This window comes from Notechis scutatus, chromosome 3, assembly GCF_049901735.1.
Source record: "Notechis scutatus isolate UNSWTSFEM ecotype Mainland chromosome 3, rNotScu1.2, whole genome shotgun sequence".
NCBI classification, from domain to species: domain Eukaryota; kingdom Metazoa; phylum Chordata; class Lepidosauria; order Squamata; family Elapidae; genus Notechis; species Notechis scutatus.
This window is the reverse complement of record NC_142011.1, coordinates 199695295-199717598: the sequence shown is the minus strand read 5'-3', so window position 1 is coordinate 199717598 and position 22304 is coordinate 199695295. Positions and strand designations below refer to the sequence as shown.

The 22304-nt window shown below is 38.9% G+C and overlaps 1 long non-coding RNA gene across 1 annotated transcript; it reads left to right on the top strand.

Moving 5' to 3' along the window:
- Positions 1 to 912: 912 nt before the first annotated feature.
- On the top strand, positions 913 to 21202 carry LOC148131554 (uncharacterized). Its single transcript, XR_015748395.1, has 6 exons — positions 913 to 1098; positions 14022 to 14122; positions 14943 to 15002; positions 18217 to 18297; positions 20660 to 20743; positions 21119 to 21202. It is a non-coding gene; the product is annotated as an uncharacterized LOC148131554 (long non-coding RNA).
- The last annotated feature ends 1102 nt before the right edge of the window (positions 21203 to 22304 follow it).

Below are 22304 nucleotides of genomic sequence, written 5' to 3'. Positions count from 1 at the left end.
CCTCAACACTGTCCAACTATTTACTAAGTCTGCATTCCATATTACTATTAATCTTCTCATCAGTCATATCACCCACCCCTTCCACTTGTGACTGCATGACTGTAACTTTGTTGCTTATAACCTTATGATTTTTTAAAAAATTGACTGTTTACTAGTATACTTTGATTTGATCATTTATTATTATGTTTCCTGGTATAATTTGATTGCTTATTTGTACCTTGACTACTATTAAGTGTTATACTTATGATTCTTGATGAATGTTTTTCTTTTCTTTTTATGAACACTGAGAGCATTTGCACCAAAACAAATTCCTCGAGTGCCCAATCACACTTATTTTATTGATTTATTTTATTGATTTGATTTGTCAATCGCTTACAAGATAATAGGTATAAGCATAAACATGAGTAATAATACAGGAAATAGGTACAAATAAATGGGGACAAAAGGACAGGGACGGTAGGCACGATTATGCACTTATGCACGCCCCTTACAGACCTCTTAGGAATGGGGTGAGGTCCATAGTGGATCGTTTGAGGTTAAAGGAGTGGTGGCCAATAAAGAATTCTATTCTATTCTACACCAGACTGGTTTTGCTTTCTTGTGGAAGCCAAAGAAGATGGTAGATTGTTGGATTCAGTCTACTCGGAATCATGACCGTAGAAGACTATGAAAGATGTTTTGGATGTCAAATAAAGCCCTGGCATTGCAAAAACCCTTTCCCCCCCAAGGTCACCATCTGGCTCTCCAAAGTGATGACACGCAGGGACACTGTCTCTTTAACCAGTGGAGAAAGGAAGCTACACAATTCTATTTTTCAGGGAAGGGAATAGCTGCCAAAACTTGGTTTCAGATCCCATTAAAAGAGTCACTCAAGTTGGTGCCACAAGCATTTTGCTCGCTGGCAGATATCTTTCAAAACTTCTTCTGCATCCTTTTGAGTGATATCCTTTGCTCAGAGACATCCTCTTTTTCTTTTTCTTTTAGAAGATTATCAAACTCACTGGTTTTCAGCCTGATTCTCTTTCATCCCCTGGTTGCCCTGCTGATAGACAACGTGTGCAAGAATTTGTTAACAGCTGCTCACAACTGCAAAGCCAGGTAAGATGAAACTGAAAAGATTTGGAGATAGGATAGAAGAAGAGGGGAAGAAAAAAAAAGCTGTAAGCAAGCATGATTGCAAACTAAATATAATTGTCCCCTGAAAGTTCCCCCGATTCTAAAAATGTGCCATGAAGACTATTAAGTATTTATTTTGATTTATATTTCATACTTCTTAGCTGGCCATCTCCCTTGGAGAGAAGTTCTGGGTAGTGTACAATTTAAACAAATATATCCAAAGAGGTCAATTTTAAACACTACATCCTTAAATTTTAGGAACTGTTGAGCTGAAATAAAAATAGAATCATGTTCTAGAAATGAGTTGGTGATACTTCTTTCCAGCTGGCTTTTTTGAAACGGACCTGAAATAGGGGCTGGTGGCCTTCCCCCACCCCCAGCTTAATATCAAAATAGGACAGATCAAAATAAAACAGGAATGTTGGCAAAGAAGATCCTTCTCACTATGTCCTCTAATTTTACTATAATTTCCTGGCTTGTTATGAGAGATACCGTTGCCGCTTCTAACACAAAGATACCAACGAACACACTTCATGTGTTTGTTAAACTGACAGGTTTGCTGAGTCACAACAATGAAAGAGCACTATAAATCCCAATTGAAATTAATCTCTTTATCTTAATTCAAACAGCTGAAGAGGTTGCCAAAGAGAACAGAACCAGGTTAAAGCAGATTCATTCCTCAAAGAAGTCAACGGGCAAAACCGTTGATGCTTAACAGTATTGAATTTTTTCTCTAACTGGATTAAAACAGATTCATTCCTTGAAGAGGCTAAGGGGCAAAACTGTTGATGCTTAAAATAGCCTTGGGGTTTTTCTAAAACTGATTTAAAGTGGATTCTTTCCTTGACTCAGAGCAAAATTATTGATGCTAAAACTATTGGGATTTATCTTAATCTGGATTAAATCAGAGTCATTCCTTGAAGAAGTTAATGGGTAAAACTGTTGATTCTTAAAAGTATTGGGATTTATCCAAAACAGGGAAGGAAAAAACAGACAAGATTAGGGCAATCTAGTTTACTTTTTAAACTAGATCTCTAGTTTACTCAATGAATACAGAAGAAAGTGAGTTGATAGAGCTGGCTCTAATATATGCAGTAACTTCTCACAAACTATAGTTGCATACAGAAGTGGAAATTTGATTCTGACCTGGTGGATCCAGGATTCTCTGACAAGTAAAAAACATGCTCTTCAAGCAAAGAACTTTTGAACTAAGTGAATGGCACATAGCCAATTTCAGTAGAGTATTTTTCATACTTCATATTCACCATGGGTGAGTTGAGCTGCCAATTGGTTTTCTTAATAAATAAATAAAACAAACATTTCTTTCCATTCCCCCTTGGTATACTTCAACTACTATGAGTTAGAAACTCTGGAAGATTTATTGAAAGTTATGTAGAGATCCTCCAGTATTTTCAGATCTGCTTTTTTAGTTATTGCTTTCTATTCTCAATAATATTCATCTTGAAGATAAAATTATAGCCATTGAAATTAAATGCATAACAACCAAACCACATTGGAATATTCTGTTTTGAATAGGTTGATTAATTCTATTCCTATAAGGAGGCTGGATTTGAAAAACATTTTTAAAATATGTATCAATATTGTTTTCTAATCATCAATAGCAATTAAAATACACCTTGAGCTGTTTTGGCTTGAAAACACAAAGCATTTTACTGAAACTGAATTAAAAAAAAAAAATGAAAACCCTTACTTTGAAAGGAAATTGCTGGAACTTGTATGTATAAAGAACAGTATATATTTTGATATATTTATTTTCTTTCTGCTTCCACTGAAAGCTATTGAGTTAAGCTATTCAAAGAGAGAAGCATTAGTGAGTAAGAAAATGTTTTAAATATCACACATAGTTTGAAATCAGTGTTAAAGGTTGATTTAACAAAAAACAACAAACAAGAATTAAAAAGCAAACCTTTTGTATCTGGAAATAATTTTCTCAAAATAAATACTGATAGTAATTTTTATAGAAAGATTTTGGGCAGAAAATAGAAAACTTTTGAAGTCTTGCAAAAGCACCAACCTGAAATATATAAAGAATGTTAAAGTGCATAAAACCAAATCTTACTAATTTACGATAGCTATTTTTTAATCTAGAAATTTGGGAAGTGTGAAATGACTGCTAAAGAACCAATTGTACTCGTTTCTGAACAAAGACTGGATTGTTTTATTTAAAACAATTTCTGTTAGATTACCTGTAGTAAAATATGGACTGAATGGTGGCTTAAAATGTTCCTCATTTAACAATAATATAAAAAGAGATGATTTGTATGTCCACCTCTTAAATGTAACTATGTTTACTGGAGGAACAAAACATGCTGCACTCAATGAGGATGTAAAAGTACCCATTAAAATACCAAATGGGGTTTTTACTTGACACTTAAAATGTATTTCTGGGGAAAAATACTGGCTGGGGAATTCTAGGAGTTGAAGTCCGTTGTCAAGGTTGAAAAATAGTCCAGCTGCATAAGAAGTCTCTATCACAGTGGCTTCCCATCTTTTTCCTTCATTTTCCAAAACTGCTTATCAGAAAGTCAAACTGAACTTTGAGGACCATAAATCCCTCTCTTCTGACTTTGAATGGTTGCTGAACGGTCATAATTCGAGGACTATCTGTATCCTAAAAATAATAACATTTTCCAATGCTGTTTATGTCATTTCAAGAAATTGTCCTTGGTCATTTTTATTTATTGATTTATTGATTCATTTTTATTGGTTTATAATATAAAATACAAAAATGGAAAGGAAAATAGTAGGAAAAATAGGGGAGGGAAAAGGGAAGAGAAAAGTGTAGGAAAAAGCGGGGAAAGAATGAAAAGACATTGGCTTCCAATACCATTTGGTACAGTAGAATAAGATCAAACCACAAATTTTTACTTTTACACAGTAGTATAAACTAGCCTTTTTTTATACCAACAAACCTATCTAATTTGTAAAACCCAAAATCAAAGCCTCATTTATTTTTCCCACCTCAAGCACAAAGTCCAGAAGACTTGGTAATTTATTGGAATGACATAAATTACACTTGGTAATTTTTGCAAGTTTTGTCTTAATTAAGAACAGTTTGGGAGATTCTAAAATATATTTTAATACATGTGGAAATCTTGAAGTCAATGTTAAGATCTTCTTGTGATGGATAATGGGATTATGTGTCTCTTGACCCAAAGTAAAACCAATTTTACCCAATGTGGGTAGAGAATTTTGAAGAAATAATAACAGAACAGAATAACAAGGGTTGGAAGACACCTTGGAGGTCTTCTATCTAGTCCAACCCTTTGCCCAAGCAAGAGACCCTATACCATTCCAGACAAATGCTGTCCAATCTGTTTTGAAAACCTCCATTGATGAAGCACCAACAACTACTAGAGGCAAGCCAACTGGTTAATTGTTGTGAAATTTCTGTCGTGAAATTTCCCATTTCTAAATTGGATCTATATTACTCTATAGTTTGTATCATATCCACATCTGTCTTTATAGCTTAATAATATGCCAGTTCAGGATAGAAAAGAAAACAGGAATATGGACTCTGCTGATATGCAATGGAGGTTATAGGGGACGTTGATTTAATGAAGGAGCATTGGAGGGCCTGACTAATTTAGTTGCAATATCACAGATGTGTCTTCATCTAGTTATCATTGCAAAATATAAGAGTGCATAACATGTTGACTTGCTTCTTGCCAGATTGTGGTTATTGTCACTAAAATCTATTTTTTGGCAATGTCTTTGCTCTTTTTTTAAAAAAAAAACAAGTTTTATTGATTTTTCAAAAACACACAAATCATCATTAACCATTACATGCTTAAACCTTTTTCCATTATAAATTTAACAAGTCAGATAAAACCTTATTTTATACACTATAATTCTGTTTTAAACCATTTCCATATAAACATACAAAAACCTCTTATCCAATTTCTCTTTACTTCTCTTTACTCTTATTCAATTTCATTATTATTATTTCATCTATTTCTTTCTGACCTAGTTACCATTATTCTCATTCTATATTTCTGCAAGGTTTTATTAATTCTCCCAAAAACAACAACATATACACACAACACACAAAACATAAAAAAAATCTTTTGGAAAGTAACTTAGCCCCAGGTATCTCTCTCTTCATGGACTTCAGTTATATTCATGCTCATCTTACATGTCATTACTTATTTTATTTACCATTCTGAATCTTCTATATTAACTTCTCCACACATTTCACTCTTCTTAATTCTATCTTAATTAATCATCTTAATTTGAGTCATTATATTTGTATCTTTTGTCCATTCTTTATTGTCCCTTTGTCTCGTTCCTTATTAAAAAAAAAGAGTTTCTCCTGAAATCACTAATCAGAGTATGATGCCTTTCTATCTCCCCTAAATTAATCAAATTAACATTTAAAATAACACCCAATACCCAATCCGATTCTGCTTGGTACGTTCTATCTAAATAGTACATCCAAAATAATTAAATACATAGTTAAACAATAGATCTAAATATTGCATCTTATAACATCCCCATTGCCTTTTCCAAAAAACAAATACTATAATAAAAATTTTATAATAACATCAATACCATAATCTTATTAAACTCTTTAATTAAAACTCAATATTCTAAGCCTACCCTCATATTATTAAATTTTAAAACCAATCATTATTAAACATTTCAACATTTTAATCTCTTATCAACTCTTAAACCATTTAAGTTTTCTATTTCTAATACAATGCTACAATATCATCTTATGTATCTTGCAAAATCTTTTTGAAGAAATTATACTTTACCCTTTATCCCTAAAAAGATTCCTTTTTCCCATCTAATTCCAAAACTTTGTAGCTTTTCTCCACCTTTTCCCTTCCTTTCTTCTCCCAACAAACCTTTCTACCCCCCCTTCTTCTAGCCTCTGCCTTACTGGCTTCCCTTCTCTGTCGTGTTCCTTTTCCCTTTTGTTTTCTATCATTATATTGATTTTGCACCTTATTTTTCCCTTTCTTAAGTGTTTTTTTAAATCTTAAGTCCTTTATTTCTCTTCCTTTCCCTCTTCCTTCTTTCTTGGTTGAATTCTGAGATTCATTAAAAATGGCTTCCTCTCCTTCTTCTACTGTCTTCATCTGTTGTAATGTTTGTTGATAGTTAATAAGCGCCATTTCTAAAAAAAAGGAAGGCTTCTTTCAAACCATCTTTACCATTTTTTTTGCTTGCTCATATTCTTTTCTCAGTTCCTCAACAGAAAAAGCCATTATAAATCTTTTCTTTTCTTTTCCCTTCTTTCTTCTTACAACAACCAGAATATTCCAAAAAAAATAAAACAGTCCCAAAGTTATCAATCAGTCCAAACCAAGGCAGAGTTCTCACTTTCTCCTCCTGGGGTAGTATCAATCAGAAAAAAAGAAAGTCCAAATCTGTTTCTTAAAGTCTTATTGCAATATATTTCAGTCTTCAAATCCTTAAGGCATCTCCTCCAACAAAGTCTTAGCATACGAATATTTTTTTTTAGTCCTCTCCTTCCCACTCATCACTTAAATCCAGTTTTTCCTAAAAAATAGGTTTCTTAATATCAGCTTATTAATTCCGTAGGGAAGGAGAGTAACTTTCCTTTCAGCACCACCAAACTGCTGCTTTTTTTCTTCTAGAAGGTATCATTCAGAAAGTCATAATTTTCAGGAATTTTGTTAAATATGTCTTAGAGTCCTGGGAACCAAGAAAAACTTTCTCTTTTCAAAAACTTTCTCCACTTCCTCCTGCGCATTCTTACCCGGCTGCCAGCTTCTTTGTGGCGGCCATTGCGGACCGCCGCTGCACCGTCTTGGGAAAAGGGGTTCTGCCGGCCGGGAGGGGTCTGCAACACCCCAAACCCCTCTCGGATCCCCTATCTTCAGCTGCCCCTACAGGACAGCCTAGCTCGGACCCGTCCGGATCGGAGCACTAAAAGCGGCTAGCGCAGCAGGGATCGCGCAACTTCGCGAATCCCTGCCGCTGCTGAGCCGACAAACCGGAAGTCCGGTAATGTCTTTGCTCTTAATGGGACTTTGCATTCAAAGCTAGCTCAGCACTAATTCATTCCTATTTTTTTTTATTTTTTTGGAGTATGGATTTGCCATGCCACTCAAAAACATAGGGGATATTTCTATGTGAAAAAGGAAAATAAAAGACCTATGCAGTCTCGTTTTATTATTAAAGTTATTTATATATAATATATAATATTACTGTATATATTATTTGTTTAGTCTTCTTCTGACTATAATTTTGTTGCTTGTATCTTATGATTTATATTGTTTACTTAGTATCCTAGTATGATTTAGTTGATTGCTTATTTAGTATCCATGACTATCATTGTGTTGTATCTAATGTTTTATGATGAATGTATTTTTACAATGACTATGTTAATGATCAATCACTATTGTTGTACATACACTGACAGCTTATGGACCAGAGACAATTTCCTTATGTGTCTAATCACACTTGGCCGAGAAAGAATTCTAAAAATTTAAAAATTCTAAATATCCGTCTTCCTTGTGGTTTGATGTACAGTTAATCCTTGCCTTACAACCATAATGGAACCTTCCCATTTCAGTTGTAAGTTGTGATGTTTTAAAGGGGGTCATCATGTGACTGGACCCAATTTTGCGATCTTTTTTGGAGTCGTCCTTAAGCAAAGTGGTTGTAAGATGAACAAAGTGGTTGTAAAACAAACACAGTGGTTGTAAAACAAACACTGCAATTGTTAAACAAATCCATTGTTTGCTTTGGGGCATTTTTTTTGCCAAAAAATTGAGGTGATTGCTGGTCTTTGACCAAAATATTATAAATTGCGGTCATGGGGACATAGAGCACTGCAAATGGGTCAGTGCTGACATGTTGCTCCTAATAAGTATTTTGGATTCTTTTGAAGCTTGGCTCAAGGCTCATGATTTAATTAGAGCAATTGCTGGAACCCTGACAGTAAATATGAGTTAGTTGTTGAGTGCCTTAAGCATGATCATGTGACAATGGGAGGGGGATTTGGGGTGGCTGTCAGAACTGGATCATAAGTATCTTTCAGGGAGCCCATAATAACATCAAACAGTCAAAGTCTAGTTGTAATGGAAGTGACCTTGGGAGACAGAGGAAGAACTGCAGCCCAGACAATTGTCTGAGAAATGAAATTTGAGGCCGAAAGAAAAGGAATGGAGAAAGTGATCCCCTCACCTTAAAGCTCTGCTTTGCAACAATATCTTGCACAGTCAATTGCTTTTGTTTAACATGTCACTCAATTGTGGACTTGTGCGGACGCTAAAAAATACTGGACTAAAATCTACATGTGGTTGGAAAAAATGACAAAAAAAAAAACATATAGACTTGAAACCAGAGATATTTTTATTGGGAATTTTACCTGAAACATATAGCAAATATTTGAAATACCTGATTGTAAATGTATTAACAGCGGCTAGAATTGTATTTGCTAAAAATTGGAAAAATGAGAAAACACCATCGCAGGAGGAAATCATTAAGAAAATATTGGAATGTGCTGAAATGAGTAGATTGACATTTGAAATTAGAGAACAGGAGGACAAACAGTTTTATAAAATTTGGGACCTTTTTTTTATCAATGGTTAGATAATAAAATATAGTAATGAAATATGTAGACTTTTAGAAACAATAAATATATAAAGATGTATTTCTTTTTTATTATATCTATAAAATGTTTTTAGGATAGATTTGGGAGGATAATATGAATTGTTATAAAATAAACTAAGTAAATTATGGTTATCTTGTAAAATATGAATGAATAAAACTAGTCAAATGATTGATTAATAATGATACTAGGGTATTTAATCTTTGATTGATAATATGAGCTATTATGTGATGTAACTGTAATTGAAGACTATGAAATGGATGCACAAAATAACTTGTAAACCAACCGGCACACTGATACCTATGGAAGAAAGTTTGATGTTTTTATGTTTTGTTTGTTTATGTTTGTTTTTAAAAAACCAATAAAATTGACAAAAAACAAAAACAAAACAAAACATGTTACTCAATTAGCCCTTGCCTCCCCACAATGTCCCTTGTTATCGTCTCTTCTCCTTAGGTTCCTGTTTTATTCCCATAAGAGATTCACAGAGTCCTGGAGCATTTTCAGTCCTCATACCAAAGGAGCATCTATGGAAGGCAGGGTGTGTCAAAAAAGCCAAAAAGGCAACTGTGAGTGGGTAATCAAAGCCCTGTCACTTTTGATGTGTGATTATTTTGACCCTTCCTCACAGGTGCTTCTACTCTTTGGCCTTTTTTTCTCTCCATCTTCCTCCCTCCCTCCCTCCCTCCTTCCCCCTTCCCATTCCTCCCTCCCTCCCTCTCCTCCCTCCCTCCCTCCTTCTCTCCTTCCCATTCCTTCCTTCTTCCTTCCCTCTCTCCTTCCCATTCCTTCCTCTCTCTCCTCCCTCCTTCCCATTCCTCCCTCTCCTTCCTTCCTTCCTTCCTCCCTCCTTCCCATTCCTTCCTTCTTCCCTCTCCTTCCTTCCTTCCTTCTTCCCCTCCCAATTCCTTCCTCTCTCTCCTCCCTCCCTCCTTCCCTTTCCTCTCTCCCTCCCTCTCCTTCCTTCCTTCCTTCCTTCCTTCCTTCCTTCCTTCCTTCCTTCCTTCCTTCCTTCCTTCCTTTCTGTTGTGTATATTTATCATTTTCTCATTTTGATTTATACGCTACCTTTTGACCCATGGGATATTTAAGTTAGTGAATGAAATAAAATAATGGATTTTTAAAAACAAAACAAAACAAAAGCAGTTGAAAGGCCTGGTCTTAATTCCTTTCCTGCAAATATAAAAAATGCCGATGAACTCTACTTCCCCAGAAAATGAGATTCTTTTTAAAAATCCTTGCAGCCTGTTTTCATGAACAATTCATAATATTTCAAACTGGGGAAATTGTTCAGTCAGATCAAAATGCTCAGAACATGACTTGAACAGACGAGAAACATCTTCTGACAGATGGATTCATTTTTCCTGGCGATAGAACTTCAAAGACATTTTCCTTGCCCTTTATCTTTCCTTCATTCATCCCCCAAATGCTCCAATAATTCAGAGACTTGGATAATTGTCCCACCAGACAGAGGGGCTATTTTACAGCAGCGGGAGAGCAAACTGACCAGGGATTTTATTTTAATCATGCTGTTTGATCTGTGAATCCATTTTGCCCTGATGATAGCTTAAGAGCATCTTAGCTGCCTTTGAATGTCCAGGGATGGAGAAGATTGCTTTAGATCTGAAATTGACTCATGCAGAATATCCCTAAAATGATTATCTTCATTTTTAATGTGCAATTTCCAGTCTGCCTTCAACAGTCTTTAGCTGTAAAAAGATTATTTTTGGTGTATAATGTAATTAGCAGTACCATAGTGGATATCTTCACTCTGGTGTGGTATGTGCAATGCTGTGCTCAGGATAGCAACTGGTGAAGATATTTTCAGCAGAAGAACTTCTGGGATTTCTGGATTGGAAAAGAAGGAATGTTCCAACTAATGTAACATTAACTTCTTTCTGTTTATACAGATAGTCCTTGTCTTACAGCAATTCACTTGGTGAAGATTCAATGTTACAACGGCACTGAAAAAAAAAGTGTCTTATAACCAGTGGTGGCATTCACCCAGGGTCAGGGTGGCTGTTGTGAGAGTGTGCCCCAACCTGACCATTGGTGAAACGGTTGTTAAATTACCTCCCCTGTGTTAAGCCTGGATTCCCCAACGGGTGTTAAGGAAAACAAACCTCAAAGTGGATCTCTGGGCACTGCAAATGGAGAAATGGGAAATTGAGAGCTGGCATGAGGGAAGGAGGAGAAGCAGGGAGAAAAAGATGGAAAGTGGCCTTCTCTTTCCTCACACCAGCCGCTCCGTTGCCCATTTCTCCATTAAAGCACCCAGGATCCACTTTGATAGCAGGAGTGTGTGGGTGGGTAATTTAACAACCAGTTCGCCCAAACCGGTGTGAACAAGCTGAATTCCATCACTGCTTATAACCATCCTTTCACACTTATGAGCCGTTGCAGAATTCCCGTGGTCATTGGATCAAAATTCAGAAACTTGGTAACTGGCACCTATTTATGACCATTGCAGTGTCCCAGGGTCATAGGATCCCCCACTTTTTTTGGCAACCTTTTCATAAGCAAAATCAGTGGGGAAGCCAGATTCGCTTAACAACCATGTGACTAACTTAACAATTGCAGTGAGTCACTTAACAAATCTGGCAAGAAAAATCATAAAATGGGGCAAAATTCACTTAACAAATTTCTTCCTTAGCAACAGAAATTTTGGACTCAGTTGTGGTTGTAAGTCGAGGACTACCTGTATATGTGTATGTGTGTGTGTGTGTGTGTGTGTGTGTGTGTATAGGAGTAGCATCATAGCCTAATGGTCAAGACTTCTGCCTCCCGCTCAAAAGGCTGAGATTCCAATCCGAGGTAGGGGCAGGTATTTCTTTCTCACGCACAATTGGCCATTAGCTCGAGTTAACTCTCCTGCTGCAGGGGTTAATTCCCTTTGAATTGCTTTGAATTAATGACATTCCCTTATGCTCCTTCAGTGAACCTCTTTCTCCCTTTCTGCACATGATGTTGTCGTGTACTTACCGTGGATTCAAGCAAAGAATGAGAGTCCAGGAGCAAACGAAATGGCTCAAGGGTGCTTTTTCAAAAGGCAACCGGACTGTTGGTTTCACTGAGGGGAAGAAGAACTTTTGCTTCTCATCCAAGAAGCTTCTTCGGTTCTAGCAGGATGGTGGAGGCGATGGAAGGATTAGTTCTGGCAAGATGGGGAGGGGAGGTCATATTTCTTTGCACAGTCATCTGGTCGTTAGCACTCTCTCTGAGAGCTCTTAGGGCCACTTGGGGGTTTATCTCTGCCCTCAGGGTCACCTGTATCAGAGTGCAAATGGGGTGGAATCTCCGTGGGACTGCTGAAAAGTCGGTGTTGTACATAGGAGATAGGTGGTGTCTTATCCAGTGGTGGGATTCAAATTTTTTTTTACCACTGGTTCTGTGCAGGGGTGGGATTCAAATTTTGTAACAACCAGTTCTGTGGGTATGGCTGTGTGGGTGTGGCCATGTGACTGGGTGGGTGTGGCCTTTTTTGGCAGCAACCCCCCCGCCCCTGTTTTTTGGGCCTTCTGGGCCTCAGGGAAGCTTCCTGGGCAAAGCAGTAAGTAAGCAAGGGGAATCCCAGCACAACTGATCATAGGAACAGCTGATTGTCTGGAAGGGAAAAAAAAAAAAGAAATACCTTAAGGAGTTACTGGATGGGGAAGAACGCAGTCAGCGATGTCTGGCATGCGCAAAATGTTGCGCATATGCGACAAGGACTGACTGGGAGGGGAGGTGCCAGCCAGGGGCATGGTTTTCCAGTTCTCCAAACTGCACAGAATCATAACAACCGGTTCTATAGAACCAGTCTGAACCGGTAGAACCCCACCCCTGGTTCTGTGGGTGTGGCTTTGTGGGTGCGGCAGGGGAAGGATACTGTAAAATCTCCAGTCAGAGGTGGCATTTGCCGGTTCTCCGAACTACTCCAAATTTTCTACTACCAACTTTCCAGAACTGCTCAGAAGCTGCTGAATATACCACCTCTGGTCTTATCCCTCCTCCTTTGTTGAGAGAGGGCTGCTCAATTTTAACACAAATTGCCTCTTTTACCCCTATTTCAAACCAATGGTCTTCAGTATCACAGGCAAACTCTGCCCACTGCCAGCAGTTCGATCCTGACCTCCTCAAGGTTGACTCAGCTTTCCATCCTTCTGAGGTCGATAAAATGAGGACCCAGATTATTGGGGACAATATGCTGATTCTGTAAAGCACTTAGAACAGAGGCACCCAACTTTTTGGGCGCCAGGGACTGGTTCTGTGGGGAGAGGAGGAGGCATGGTTTCATGTGCTGCCTGCATCCTGTGGATGGGGCTTTGTTCATTTGTGCAGCCCAGTTTCTGGCATGCCGCAACCTGGTACCAGTCTGTGGACTGGGGTTGGGGACCCCGGACATAGAGTGATAAATAAGTCTAAGTGCTATTGTTATTGTTAACAACTTAAAAACCCTCTTGCTTAGCTACAGAAATTCTGGTCACAATTCTGGTTGTAAGTCAAGGCTGACTAAATTAATACTTCTGTACTGCTTCTACTATACCTTATTGTCTATGGAGATTCTCGGTCATCCAGGTCATGGTTGTCCCAAAGGTGCTTTTTCAAGAGGCAACTGGACTTTCTGTTTTTTCTTTGAAGTTGTTTCGCTTCTCATTCAAGAAGCTTCTTCAGAGCTGAAGAAGCTTCTTAGATGAGAAACGAAACATCTTCAAAGAAAAACCTGAAAGTCCAGTTGCCTCTTGGAAAAGCACCTTTGGGACAATAACTTATTGCATATAACTGTATTGTAAACTATTTTGAATCCAATAGGATTGAGGATAGGTCACAGGTTTCAATCCATCCACCCATGCTATCTGTTTCCAGAAAGACTGTTATTGCTATAGTGAAGTTTTAGCCTTGAGGAACTCCACTGTTTACACACACACACACACACACACACACACACACACACACACACACACACACACACACACACACACACACACACAACTTCAGGTCTCCTCTCTCAGCATCTAGACATGTTACACCAAAACTGAAGAACTGTAATTTATTCAAGTGAATTTTGACTTTAAGACATCTGTGGTCAGTAAAAGCTTTTCAGTGTTCCTAACATTATTGTAAACCAGAATTGCTTGTTGGGGGTTTCTGGCTAGACATCTTAATTTTTTTAGATTTTTTTTTTAAAAAAATAAGTAGTAGTGTCTCTTTTCATTGCAGTGGTATGTTTTGTTAACGGAATAATAAAACAACAGCCATTTAAGCCATTTAAGTCAGATTCTCTGAGTTTCTTTTTGTCTCTCTTCCCTTTCTCCAGATAATTTCTCAGAAAAGCAGATTCCAAAATGCCATGGTTTTCCCTACGTGGTGGTGTGAATTTATCCATCATCTTTTTATACTGCTTTGTATCAAACTTGGGTAAGTAACAAGCTATAGCTGTGTTTTCACAATAGAGTTATGTTGTGGGATCACACCATTTTTTTTTCTTTTAATGACCCTGTAATCCAGAGGTGATATTCAGCCGGTTCTGACCAGTTCTGGAGAACCGGTAGCAGAAATTTTGAGTAGTTCGGAGAACCGGCAAATCCCACCTCTGAGTGGCCTCGCCCCCATCTATTCTCTGCCTCCCAGGTCCCAGCCGATTGGCTGGGTCTTCTTTCGTTGCCCTGCACAGGAGAAAGGAGCTGGAAAGCAGGTTAGTGGGGTGGGGAGGGAATGGGATTTTGCAGTAACCTTCCCCCAGGAGTGGGGTGGGAATGGAGATTTTATAGTATCCTTCCCCTGCCACGCCCACCAAGCCACACCATGCCCACCAAGCCATACCACGCCCACCAACCTACGCCCACAGAACTGGTAGTAATTTTTTTGAATCCCACCACTGCTGCAATCCCTTGCTTCACAAAATATTGAATAATAAAGTAGCCAAAAGGGTTGGGCTAAACTAACATGCTACATTGGGGGATGGGGGGAGAATACTAACCAAGATTAATATTAATTAATTTTGAACATTGGACATATGTAGTTGCTGAATCTTTAATTCACCTGTAGTGTAGTGTTCATTTCCACCCCAGAAAATTGTACTATTAATGCCATAATTTAGATTCTGCATCTAATAAGCTACTGTTTTCAAACAAAATATTTTATATATTACATTATTATTTTTTCAATAGAGAGGTACATAAAGGACACATTTTCTCAGGAGTCTATTTTTGAAATTGATATTATTATTATTTTGCAGCTGCAAGCACAAAGAGAGAAAATAAGAAAGAAGAGCAAGTTGTTGTAATGGCAACTGCAGGTAAATTCTTGTTGAATAGCTCATTTCCTCCCTGTCTTTCTGCAAATGTGTTCTGAATTAGAAATGGCAGAATTGTTGCAACGGTGGCAGAATTAGACAGTAATCAACAATGGCATTGTAAGAAAATTAAGATTCTCTTTGACACAGAAAGTAGACTGTAATATTTTTCTACAGCTGCTTATCACTCTCTTTAATTCTTGTCTGGTAGTAAATTCAAGGCAATTTAGGGATTGGGGTGAGTTTCCCACCAGCAGAAATCAAATTTATTCTACCAAACTGATTATGAGTTACATACTGTAAGATTAAGTAGCCAGTAAGAAATATGCAGCCAGATTTATAAACTTTTCCTTTGCTGACCTACTTTAATGGTCTCATTTGATTCTGCTCTTCTACATGAGCATTCATGCAAACATATGCCACTTTTGTATGTAATAACTTGATAGCTAGGCACTTTTGTATTTGTTTGTATGTGTATGTTTGTGTATACAAACTAGGTAGATAAAAATAAATAGACAAGACAGATGGACAGGGAGACATATGACAAGAGAAGATCCATTATATAAAATGATACCTTTGTTGTAATTAAAAAAGAACCAACTAGAGGACACGAACAAAACCATCAACAACATCTCCAGAGTCCAAAGGTATAAAATTTACAAGGGAAGAAGAAAACAGCAACACGCTACCTTTCCTGGAGATACTCATCATGAGAGATGGTGATGTCGCTAGAACGAGAAACACAAGAAAGAAGAAAAAAAAGAAGAAAGAAGAAAAGAAGGATGAGAAGAAGAAGGAGAAGGAGGAGGAGAAGAGGAGGAGGAGGAGGATCAGAAGGAGGAGGGGAAGAGGAAGAGGAAGAGGAAGAGGAAGAGGAAGAGGAAGAGGAAGAGGAAGAGGAAGAAGAAGAAGAAGAAGAAGAAGAAGAAGAAGAAGAAGAAGAAGAAGAAGAAGAAGAAGAAGAAGAAGAAGAAGAAGAAGAAGAAGAAGAGAAGAGTTCCTTTGTCTGAAATGGTATAGGGTTTCCTGCCTGAGCAGGGAGTTGGACTAGACTAGAAGACCTCAAAGGTCCCTTCCAACTCTGTTATTCTGTTAAGAAAAGGAGAAAGAAGGAAGGCCATAGTGCAAACTCTTTTCTATGTGGATTCTGACATTGCATGCATGCCCCAAATGGTCCAAAAGTGACCATGCAGTGATTGCTGCCTATAGCCGAATATTGCCAAGAGACAGTCCTAGCAGGTCTCCAGGGTTTTAGCCAGCACATATGGGGCCGCGGTGGCTCGTGTGGTTAGGATGCTGAGACAAAAGACCATTGAGAGGTCAATAGCTCAGCAGTTCAAAACCCGTGAGCGAACTGCATGACGGAACAAGCTCTCATCAATTTGTCCCAGCTCTTGCCCACCTAGCAGTTTGAAAGCAAGCAAGTGCAAGTAGATAAATAAGTACTATTTTTTTTCAGTGGGAAAATAACAGGGACATGAAAGGAGCCCCTTGGACGCCCTCTGGGCAATGCTGATGTTATTGGGTAATTCTTTCAACCAGTGGTGGGATTTGAATTTTTTTACTACCTGTGGCCATGGCTTGGTGGGCGTGGCAGGCATACTGCAAAAACTCCATTCTCACCCCATTCCTGGGGGAAGGTTACTGCAAAATCCCTCCCCACCCCACTAACCTGCTTTCCAGCTCCGTTCTCCTGTGCAGGGCAACAAAAGAAGACCCAGCCAATTAGCTGGGACTTGTGAAACAGAGAATAGATGGGGGAGGCAGGGCGAGTTAAAGGTGGTATTTGCCGGTTCTCTGAACTACTCAAAATTTCTGCTACTGGTTCTCTAGAACTGGTCAGGACCTGCTGAATACCACCTCTGCTTTCAACCCAGAAGTGCCTTGGTAGGTGCTTCCAACAGAAATGTATTAGTAACCAGGACATTTCCCATCTCTCACTGAAGCACCTGGAATTTTTTTTCCCCCATGCTCATCAGGAGCTCAACCCAAAACAGCAACTGTCCATATTCATCCTATGTTTGGGTGGCCTGGTTGAGCTGAGACTTTAAATCGAAACTGAGAATTCTGGCCATTTTTTTGACAAAACCCCTCAATTCATGATGCCTCTGGGGTGTAGTTCAGTGAGGTAGGAATCTGATAAGGAGGTCTTTTTCCTTGCCCTTCTCCCATCCAGGAACAGTGCATGATGGGATATAGGCCCAGTGCATGGTGGGACATGGGTACAATTTAGGAGGTGATATTATAAATTGTGTGTTTAAGACTGAAAGTCAGCATTGTGTAAAGATTGTCCTTGACTTGTGATCACAAAGGAACCCAATTTTTTTTAAATTATATATATATTTTTATTTTTAACAACAAACACAAACAAACAAAAACACAAAACAACAAATAAAACCTTCTTTCAGTTGTACAGTGTGTCGGTTGGTACATATTTCCTGTGCACAATATCAATAGTCTTTCCCTCTTAGATTAAAATTAAAATTCATATTGTATTAATCAGCTTTCCATGTCATGTTATATTATTATTAGATCATCATTAGACTTTAATTACAAATTCACATTATCCTTTTCGAGCAAATCTCATTTTTTACAAGTTCTAATTCATATTATAATTCTTTCCATTATAGTCAATTATAACATATCACTACCACTGTATTATATTTACTATTGTATTGTATTTATATTGTAATATATTTCATTTCCCTATTTTCCTATCTAACCATTGATAAAATAAATGCCATATTTTATAATATTCTTTTTCTTCTTGCTCTCTAATTGTCAATGTCAATCTACTCATCTCTGCACATTCCATTATTTTTTTGATCACCTTGAGGAGCCCAACATTTTTGTTGTTGAGAAGACAGTTGTTTAAGTGAGTTTTGGCCTGTAAAATTTTACTTTTCTTGCCACCGTTGTTAAATGAATCGCTAGCATGGCTGAATTGGTAATATGGTCGTTAAGTAAATCTGGCTTCCCCATTGACTTTGCTTGTTAGAAGGTCACAAAAGGGGATCTCGTGACCTTGGGACACTGCAAAGGTCATCAATATGAATGGGTTGCTGAGTGTCTGAATTTGATCACATGACCCTGGGGAATGCTGCCATGGTCGTGTGATAAATGGTCATAAGTCACTGGTTTCAATGCCGTTGTAACTTGGAACGGACACTAAATGAATGTTTGCAAATCAAGGACTATTTGTACATTTCTTTTTCAGAGCTCCCTGCAAAATTGGTTGATTTGGCAGCGATGAACCTGACAGGGATGGTGAACGGCATGCTAAACACCGCTCTCAGAGGTAGTTTCTCGTGATGACTTTGTTGTCTCTTTGGTGAATCACATTCCACCAGCAGACAAAGAAATAGGAAAAGAGAAATGCATTTGAAGGGAAGCCAACTGGCCCCAAACCCTGCTCTAAGCTTTTGTCCTTATCAAGAAAATATAGCAATAGCTGTTAGACTTATAAACCACTTCATAATGCTTTACAGCCCTCTCTAAGTAGTTTACAGAGTCAGCATATTGCCCCCAACAATCTGGGTCCTCATTTAGCCATCCTTGGAAGGATGGAAGCAGGGGGGTGCTTCAAAAATTTTAGCAAAGGGTTCTCTGCCTGGTTGCTGGGTGCGTGTGGCCATGGTGGGCATGGCCTAGTCAGCCTCCTGCACCACCGGGAAGGGAGTGTAGGAGGGAGAAAATGGCCTCTCCGGAAGCCAGAAATAGGCCCATTTCCAGCCTTCCTGAAGTTCCAGGAGGCCTGTTTTTCACCCTCCCCGAGACTCTGCACATGCCCTGCACTTACCTGCATCTGAAACGGGCTGCGTGGGGACTCCTGGGTGTGGTAGGGTGGGGTGGGCAGGGCCAGCCAGGAATGGGATTTGGGGGTTCTCCGATATGCACGGAATCTTAGCTAGGGGCTCTCCCGAACCCCTGCGAACCCCCATCAGCCCACCCCTGGATGGAAGGCTGAGTTAAACTTGGGCTGGTTGTTGTGTACCGTTGGTTGCAGAATCTGGTGAGGAGGGTGTTGAGAAAGAACCCCAGGCCAGCTTTGGAGCCTTTGGAAGGCTCTGATAAGGAAACAGCATCAGAGAAAGAGACAGAGATGGGGCTTTCCATCCTCCCCCAGTTGGAGAAGGGCAGCTTTCTTCAGGGTCTGAGCTGAGTGAAGGGGAGGAACAGATGGGGCCCATCCCAGATGTGTATATGCACAGAGAGGAAAGGAGAGGAGAGCAAAGGAAAGCAATAAGCCAGCTCTCAGGGAGAAGCAGATGCAGACGATAGCCAGCCCCTCTGTGATGACCCGTGGTGTTGCACAAAGGCAATACAGTCAAATAAGTAAAAAGAGTTTCTTTAATACCACCAACTTTGCCCCAAATGTCCAGGTTACCTTCAGCTGGAGAAAAAACAGAACAGTCTTTAAGTGAAGGAAATTCAGTCCGAAAATAAAGTACATACAAACTGTAAATAAAAATCCACACAAACCATGCTGCAGCAATTAACTTGACAGGGAAGGGAAGATGGCAGGAACTCAGATAAGCCTCAACAATAACAGATAACTTACGATTTGCTTCCAACAACTTTGCTGTGCTCAACTTCCCTTTTTAAACACCGTGTTCCCAGCTGCAGCTAATGAGGGGAATCAGGGCCCTTTCCTCCCTCGTAAGCCATGCAACTCACGTTGCTCCCTTCTCTGTTCCTCCCTGCGTGCCCTAGGAAGAAGAGGGGTGGCCCTGAATCTTCCTCTGAATTCCCTCTGCCTTGCTCTACCACTCCCCTGCTCTGCCCAGCCAGACTTTGCCCTTCCCCAGTTTCTTCCACAGCCAACGGAGCCACACTCCCACTCCCCATCCTGCTCACCCTCCCCCTTGGAATCAGACTCAGACAGGGGCATGACACCCTCCCTGGCAGGAAAAGAAATATGAAGGGTTTGGGAGTGGCCAGTTGTCACAGACAACCATTTGTTTTCTAGTGTACAGCAAGCAGTTCAGATTCCTTGGCTAAACCCAGGTTTGTTGGGACAAATTACATTTGATTTTGGTTTATCCTTGTGAATAAAAGACTGTTACTGCCCTGTTATAAAAAGGGGTTACCTTACTTGAGAGTAAACATCTTTTCACTACTTGCGAAGGTTGGTCAGGATCAAACTCCTATCAGTGGGCAAAGTGAGCCTGAAATACTGCATTCTAACAGCTGCACACCCACAGCTTCTATATAATGTGGAGCAACCCCCAAATGAATGTGAAATAGCTCTATTATGTCTTGATGTTTCAAAGTCAGAAATCTGACAGCATCACCAGAAACATGAAAGTATCTAAAAAGAGTGCAATTGCTCCACCTGCAAGCCCCATAAATATTTATTCGCAAGCATCTTTGTACTCCCAGATTCCCCCAGATCTACCCAGCTCTGAGTCTTACCTGCCAATTCTTCACCTCTTGCTGAGTTGCTGACACGCCAGCGTCTTTCTTCTCCACTCACCAGGGATTGCAAAGAATAAATTTTAATAAGAATCTCAGGGGGTGAAATGTGCTATGGATTCCCGTGGTGCCAAAGTATTCACGAGGAAATTTAGCAGCTATACATAAGAGGGATAGAAAATTAGTTTCCTTGAGGCTCTTTTAATTATGAGTAGGATGATTGTTTGTAAATTGTATTTCCACAGGAACTAAAGAATTCTTCTCTTTGCTGAGTATTGTATCTTATAGTTCGTATGCCTTCCACAAGGTTTCCATTGTCCTGTACAACAGTAAGTTAATGATAGTTGGGACCTAATAGAGTTTTTGTTCGTTTGTTTATATCCTGCTTTATTATTTTTATAAGTAATTCAAAGTGCTAAGATATCTATAGTAAAACTCCTTCCTCCTCCAATTTTCCCTATGACAACAATACTGTGAAGTGAGTTGGATTGGCCCAAACTCAGCTGGCTTTCATGCCTAAGGTGGGACTAGAACTCACCATCACCTGGTGATTGGCCCAAAGTTTCCCAACTGGCTTTTATGCCTAAGGTAGGACTAGAACTCACAGTATCCTAGTTTCTAATCCAGCCCCTTAACCACTAGACCAAACTCTTATTCTTTTGGTGGATAAGATTTTATGTTTCATAATATTTCATTCTTTGCAGTATCCAGCTTAAGGAACATAGACCCTACCAAGTTCTCCACACGACACTGCTATTGCTTAAACAACAGGACTAACGACTTAACAGGCAAGTTATGGAATGGAAGAAGTTCAAAAGAGATGTAATTTTTTCAGTCTTTAGTTTCATACAGACAATATATTGATGGTGAAAGAGGTGAAAAAGTTAAAAAAAGGAAGAACAGTCTTCCTAATTGTTTCTTTTGTCTTATACCTTCAGTAGATGTTAGCATTTTTTTCTTGTTAAGAACAGAACAGATTTCTATTGATATGACAATTAAGTTTATTAGTATTTGATTAACTGAAGTCACTCCACAATCACCCTCACCAATGGTGAGATTCAAAATTTTTTACTACCAGTTCTGTGGGCATGGCTTGGTGGGTATGGCAGGGGAAGGATACTGCAAAATCTCCATTCCCAGTAATTATATATTTGCAATAAGATGTATTTGTAAATATATCACCAATATTGATAACAAACAAGGAACCATAGACTGTTGATAGTAGAATTGTTAGTTTTTAATCATTTTCTTTTTTTCCTAGTTGTTTTTTTCTTCTTCTTCTGTGTGTTGTGTATGTGTTTGTTTGATATTTTAGTTTTATAATCAATAAAGTTTGTTTTTTTTAAACAAAAACTCCATTCCCACCCCACTCCCGGGGGAAGGTTAATGCAAAATCCCCATTCCCTCCCCACCCCACTAACCTGCTTTCCAGCTCTGTTCTCCTGTGCAGGGCAACCAAAGGAGACCCAGCCGATTATCTAGGACTCGGGAGGCAGAGAATAGATGGGGGCAGGGCCAGTCAGAGCTGGTATTCGCCAGTTCTCCGAACTATTCCAAATTTCTGCTGCTGGTTCTCCCGAACTGGTCAGAACCTGCTGAATACCACCTCACCATATCTTCTCCATATAAAATAAATTTTCAAATGATCCTTTGTGAAGAGAAAAAAAAACTTTAAGCAACAATTGATGTGAAGATCTTATGTCAGGATTGTCCTAACCTGGGTTTAGGAGATTCGGTTCATAGCCTGCTATCAAAGAAATTACAAAGAGAAAAATTACGGTACAGCTGGGATTTACTTCCAATAAAGGAATATCACCAGGGCTGTCTTAATCCATGGGCCTGATGGGCTTTTACCCATGGGTCCCACGAGCATAGGGGCCTCATACTAAT